This window comes from Bradysia coprophila, unplaced genomic scaffold, assembly GCF_014529535.1.
Source record: "Bradysia coprophila strain Holo2 unplaced genomic scaffold, BU_Bcop_v1 contig_94, whole genome shotgun sequence".
Lineage (NCBI taxonomy): Eukaryota > Metazoa > Arthropoda > Insecta > Diptera > Sciaridae > Bradysia > Bradysia coprophila.
The window spans coordinates 3,520,459-3,527,620 of record NW_023504022.1 but is presented as its reverse complement, the minus strand read 5'-3'; positions in this window follow the sequence as shown (position 1 = coordinate 3,527,620).

Sequence of the window (7,162 nt, the reverse complement as noted above, 5' to 3'; positions counted from 1 at the left end):
TGTCCACCGATTTTATATTGCCCTTACAAAGTGGCACTAGTTTGTCGAAAAAAATTGTTTCTACAGATGACATTTCACTTGGTTTTTCCGATTTGTAAAGAATAACTGTAAGCGAGTATTTGTATCGCGAAAATTAACTAAAAATTTGGCCGTTTGAACCTTGGAAATTATTTCTGAAAATATTATTGTTGTCAAAAGATCACCACGAATATACTAATACACAAGAAGAAGGAAAAACGAGCCATCAGAACAGTCGGAGCGTTTGCTGCGACTGAGCCCCGTACAAACCCGTATATCAATTGCGTACGTGACCCTAGTGCGTCTGTCACCCTACTTTGACCGTAAGCCTATTGCGCCGGTTAATGTAGTTAAAGTAAAATTATTATGTAATGTGTACACCCCGTACGACGTTCCTTTCAAAAGAAACAAAAATTTCAAATCGCCCTAAAATTTTATTTTTTTGAAGGGCCTAGTATCGGCCTCAGTCCGAGGACCCAAATTTAAAATTTTTTTCAACTACATTCTATTCGGCCTTTGATTACCTTCCAAATGAAACAAAAATTACGAAAAACGGATGAAATTTGCTCGAGTTATATGTAAAATACACATAGGGCCCTAGTATCGGCCTCAGTCCGAGGACCCAAATTTAATTTTTTTTTCAACTACATTCTATTCGGCCTTTGATTACCTCCCAAATGAAACAAAAATTACGAAAAACGGATAAAATTTGCTCGAGTTATATGTAAAATACACATAAGGCCCTAGTAGTGGCCTTAGTCCAAGGACCCAAATTTAATTTTTTTTTCAACAACATTCTATTCGGCCTTTGATTACCTTCCAAATGAAACAAAAATTACGAAAAACGGATGAAATGTACTCGAGTTATATGTGAAATACACATAGGGCCCTAGTAGCGGCCTTAGGCCAAGAACCCAAATTTAATTTTTTTTCAACAACATTCTATTCGGCATTCGATTACCTTCCAAATCAAACAAAAATTACGAAAAACGAATGAAATTTACTCGAGTTCTATGTAAAATACACATAGGGCCCTAGTAGCATTTCACTTCTAAGGCCCTAACTCACGGTCCACTCACCCGATTTTAAAAAACTTTTTTTTCCTGGATTGGTATTGACAATACCTATCATTTGCCGTGTCATTTACATTTCCATCGTTTATTTTGCCATAAATATCACCAAAAGACCTTAAATCACTTAGGTGGCCCTAACTCACGAAGGGCCGACCCGAATATGCCCATCTTCGAACTTAGCCTCACTATTTCGACTATCTTTCAGGGAAAAAAAAAATTTTGAAATCGGATTTGATTTACTCAAGATATCGACGTGACAGACGGACAGACGGACAGACGGACAGACAAAATTTTTATTGCAGATTCGTCATCTATGAACATAGGCAAACACTTTGCCCTTACCGTCTGCTTCGAATTCCATCAATTACACACGGCATCGTAATCCTAAAAGCCCCTTTGTACTTCGTACGGGGCTAAAAATTATTTGTTTATTTGGCTCTGCGATTTTTACTTCTTGATTCACTGCACAAGATATTTCCAACGAACTGAAATTTTTTATCGCTTAATACACACCCGATTTACTGATATTTTATGCAATTTGCTTAAATTCATTGAGTTAATTCCAAATATTCGATAAGAAAATACGCGACTCGATAATCACAAAGTTTTTACTACTTCAGAATGAATGTCATTACAATGTTTTGCATCATCTGTCAAGAGAACAGAAAGTGATCCAAGTGATCCCACACTGGTCCAGCGTAACAGCAATGAATGTATATAACCAGGCATAGTATATTTTTCAAAATCGTTCGATTTATCTTGAACGCTTTCATTATTTATGTCAAAATAATATGAAAATAAGTGCGTTTCAGTCCGTTTTTGAAATCGTTATGTCCTCCGCAGTGACATTAGACCATACCTGGTGTATACATTCATTGTGTAACAGAGCGTCATCTGGTTGTCATTGGCTTGGATTTCAGTTGAAGTAATCTAATTTTAAAATGATTTGGCGCATTTAACTTGAGAACATTTAGTTTTATCTTTTTGGTGGAGTGTGTGGCTCAAATACATGCGTACATTGCATAAATTTTGACTATAGCTAGCCAAATTTCAATATTCCAAAAATTGTTCTAAATTTACAGAAAAGTTGTGATTTTCTTGGACCCAAATCTTTCAAATTCTTGCTTTTATTAAACAAATCAACAGAAATAGATCTCTATAGACTATTATGATCAGAGCGAGAGGACCGGCGACCAGTTAATTATAACTTGCCTTGATGTACTTGTCAAAATATTTCTTTCTCTTTCATCATAACACTCTATAGGCAGAAAATGGTACAGGCAGAAAATGGTACAGGCAGAAAATGGTACAGGCAGAAAATATATAAAATGTCAGTTGAAGACTCAGACACGTCCTTGTCATAATTGAAAGTAATGATCGTAACGATCTCAGATCCCCAATGGTGTTTGTCAAAATTAGTTGTATTAGAGTGGTTCGTTATAGGTTCTAGTCACATGTTAAAAATGTACAAATCAATGAACTTTTCTGTGCCGCGTTAGTCCAGGTGCTTGTGTCAGAAAAAGTGGCTCCGCTCGCCTTGCAACTTTTGAATTTTTTCGATATCGCATGTTGTTTGTGGTGAAAAAGTATAGAAATAAATTTTTTTCCGGAAAATGGAAAATCTATTTCCCGGCAGGAAAAGCCATTTATATGAAAAAATTAAAAGTCAAATATCTCCTGAAGGAATGAGTCTTTTTCAACAATCTTTTTTTTTCTGAAGAGGGTGACCCAATGCCGACATTTTATGGAACAAACTTTTTATGGGTGAGTCCAGATGGCGTTGGTATCGGTACTTTCCCAAAAAGTGGTCCGGAAAATTACTCAACTTTGTGGACTGATAACTTGGCCAATTCTTAGTCCATTTTGATAAGTAAAAGTGATTTGGAAAGGTATAAGTGAACTCTTTCGAAATCTGCCCGGCGGAGCTTGAACCGATTTGTGGTTCCCAAGATATGAGCCAGGACTCCCACCTACCTCCAAATTAAAGTTTTCGTTAAATTTTTAACATTTTTCTTTGGCATTATTGTGACAATTTAAAAATGAAAACTCGAAATTTTTAAAGAGCAATTACATAGTCATCATATCCCATACAGGTAATTGATAAGTATCTCTTCCTAGTTCTAGAACTCAGAGATTTAACGAGTTTTACTAGACTTTTTTTGTTTTCTTCTCATCAAATGCAATTATTGAGATCATCACAGGTCAGTTCCTATGTGTTGGGCACTCTTCACATCAGAAATGGATATCTGCTTCTTCCTAGTTCTAGAACCTAGAGATTCAACGGACTTCCATTCGAGTTTTTGCTCTATTTCGTGAAAAATCGTCATATTGGAGATCATCACAGGTCAGTTCCTATGTGTTGGGCACTCTTCACATCAGAAATGGATATCTGCTTCTTCCTAGTTCTAGAACCTAGAGATTCAACGAACTTCCATCCGAGTTTTTGCTCTATTTCGTGAAAAATCGTCATATTGGAGATCATCACAGGTCAGTTCCTATGTGTTGGGCACTCTTCACATCAGAAATTGATATCTGCTTCTTCCTAGTTCTAGAACCTAGAGATTCAACGGACTTCCATCCGACTTTTTGCTATATTTCATGAAAAATCGTCGTAAATCAGATCGTCTCAGGTCAGTTCTTATGTGTCGGACACTCTTCACCCCATAAATTGATACCTACATATTCCAAGCAGATATCCATTTCTGATGTGAAGAGTGCCCAACACATAGGAACTGACCTGGGACGATCTCCAATATGACGATTTTTCACGAAATCGAGCAAAAACTCGGATGGAAGTCCGTTGAATCTCTAGGTTCTAGAACTCGGAAGATGTAGATATTAATTTTTGGGGTGAAGAGTGCCCAACACATAGGAACTGACCTCTGACGATCTCAATAATTGCATTTGATGAGAAGAAAACAAAAAAAGTCTAGTAAAACTCGTTAAATCTCTGAGTTCTAGAACTAGGAAGAGATACTTATCAATTACCTGTATGGGATATGATGACTATGTAATTGCTCTTTAAAAATTTCGAGTTTTCATTTTTAAATTGTCACAATAATGCCAAAGAAAAATGTTAAAAATTTAACGAAAACTTTAATTTGGAGGTAGGTGGGAGTCCTGGCTCATATCTTGGGAACCACAAATCGGTTCAAGCTCCGCCGGGCAGATTTCGAAAGAGTTCACTTATACCTTTCCAAATCACTTTTACTTATCAAAATGGACTAAGAATTGGCCAAGTTATCAGTCCACAAAGTTGAGTAATTTTCCGGACCACTTTTTGGGAAAGTACCGATACCAACGCCATCTGGACTCACCCATAAAAAGTTTGTTCCATAAAATGTCGGCATTGGGTCACCCTCTTCAGAAAAAAAAAGATTGTTGAAAAAGACTCATTCCTTCAGGAGATATTTGACTTTTAATTTTTTCATATAAATGGCTTTTCCTGCCGGGAAATAGATTTTCCATTTTCCGGAAAAAAATTTAGTTCTATACTTTTTCACCACAAACAACATGCGATATCAAAAAAATTCAAAAGTTGCAAGGCGAGCGGAATGACACATGCAACCGTACTACTTTAGAGTAATCGATACTTCGATCTTTGCTAAAATTGTAGCCTACATTTGTGCGTATTTTGTTGAATAAATTTAAAAAATGTCAGCAGTTTATGCAATTTAGGGAAGCTTTTACCAGGCCCGTACTAACAGGCAAAGCTGGGCAAGAGCGTAAAACCGGTTTCTCTTTAATTTCACCATATAAATAAATTTCAGCCGTTGCACCCTATGCCCATCTTAAGAAAGCCGACTAGTCTCTTTTAGCTCATACGGGGGGATACATATAAAAAGTGTGAAGCAGCTAAAGCTGCTGAAACGGCGATCTAGATTTTTTTGAAATTCTATTTTTTAAACCTTTTGAGATTTTAAGTTCTGCATTAAAATGCTATCCAAATTTCGATGTGAGACCCTATCTCCTTTTAAAACAGAAAAGAACCATTATTGCAGTAAATTTTAGGCTTAATTTCCACTCACACAAAAAAGTGCATCGTTTTGCTTTCTTAAGTGAGAGAGTGAAATGTCAAGTATACTTCGTTTAACTCAGTTTACTTGGCAGTTCGCGCTATTGCGGTTCTCTTCCGGAGGCAAAACGAAGTACTTTTCTTGATTGGAAATAAGGCTTTTACAATCAAACTGGTCGGCTTTCACTTTGAAAAATCTACCTAAATAACTTCGCATTAGTTATTGAGATAGGAAACTTTATTTCAAGATTTTGGGTACGCAGAAAATTGCAATATATTTTCAATAGAAAATTATGTTCTGTTAGTTTGCATTTGATAATCCTTTGGCGTTGCTTCATTAGCGTGAAACGCTGATAACGCTTTGTAAAACGAAAATTCAATGACGCCGTTCAATTAACGTCTACGATTCATTTTCTAAATGGGACAATCCAATAAAGTCCAGTAATTATAATTTTTATTGTAAATTAGCGTCCATCTTATTTTTTATAAGAGAAAATCTTATGTCGCTTATCGTTAAGTGTTCTATGACGTCACCATTTAAGCGTCTACGGCAGGAACTGTTTTGAGAAATCGACGTTTTCAAAATTTCTGTAAAATAATTTAAATTTCTCAAAATAAAATTTCTTACATTTCTCAACAATTTTCTTTTCTTACAGAAATTTATTCAAAATTCGATAAAAAATTCTCAAAAATAGTCCCTCTGGTCTGCGGTACATTTTCTAAAAGGGAAAATCGTATGACGCCGTTACATTAGCGTCTTCGAAGGGAAAATTTTATGACGTCGCTCTATTAGCGTCTACGTTTGGTAAATTTTGTAAAACTTACAATCATGATGTCACTTTATAGACTGAATTAGCATTTTTTGTAAAAGGGAAAATTCTAACACGCCGTACCATTAACGTCTAAAAAAAAGCAAAAAATCCATGCCGTCGTTCCATTAAAGTTTATGGTAGATTTTCTAAAAATAGGAAAATTCAATGACGTAAATTCTTGGTTAAGACTACTGGCACTCAGTGCCAATAGTATCTTCATCATAGTGTGGCTATTGGCACTTTGTGCCAATAGTCACATTATAATATTGTGGCTATTGTCACTTTGTGCCGATAGCCACAGTATAAGAAAGAGACTATTGGCACAAAGTGCCAATCCCAACAAAAATCTATTCGAGAAAAGTGTGACGCAGTCTTTGAAATACAATTTCTAAAATGAATGATATCGCTAGAGTTGACGCTTTCAGCTTCGTTACGCAAAAATTAAATTTTACACCCAATTAGTTCAAACAAGCTGGCTTAGGTTTTCTCATCATCTGTCAAATAATTTTTACCAAAAAAAAATTTGACTGGAAACAACCAAAATTTTACCAAAAAAATCTGCGTTGCATGTGGCAGATAAATTTTCTTGCTGGTCTGTTCCTGAACATCTGCCACTTTGCAACGCAGATTTTTTTGGTAAAATTTTGGTTGTTTCCAGTCAAAAAATTTTTTTGTAAAAATTATTTGGCAGATGATGAGAAAACCTAAGCCAGCTTGTTTGAACTAATTGGGTGTAAAATTTAATTTTTGCGTAACGAAGCTGAAAGCGTCAACTCTAGCGATATCATTCATTTTAGAAATTGTATTTCAAAGACTGCGTCACACTTTTCTCGAAGAGATTTTTGTTGGGATATCAGTCGTTTCAGAAGTTTTAGAACACTGCTTTTTATAACAGTTTATAACAGAAAATCGAAAATTTGACGAAAATCGAAAATTTGACGAAAATCTAAAATTTGACGAAAATCGAAAATTTGACGAAATTCGAAAATTTGACGAAATTCGAAAATTTGACGAAATTTGAAAATTTGACGAAATTCGAAAATTCGACGAAAATTAAAAAATTTGACGAAATTCGAAAATTTGACGAAGAAAGTAATTCTCTATCTGCCACCATTCAAGAAATATCTCCAAAACCCCAATTGACCCACCCATTTCCAACTTTCGACATTTTTCGCAAATGCCCTTCTTTTCTACTCGTAAAACTCTGAGACTTTGCCGAACAAAGTAACTCTCTATCTGCCACC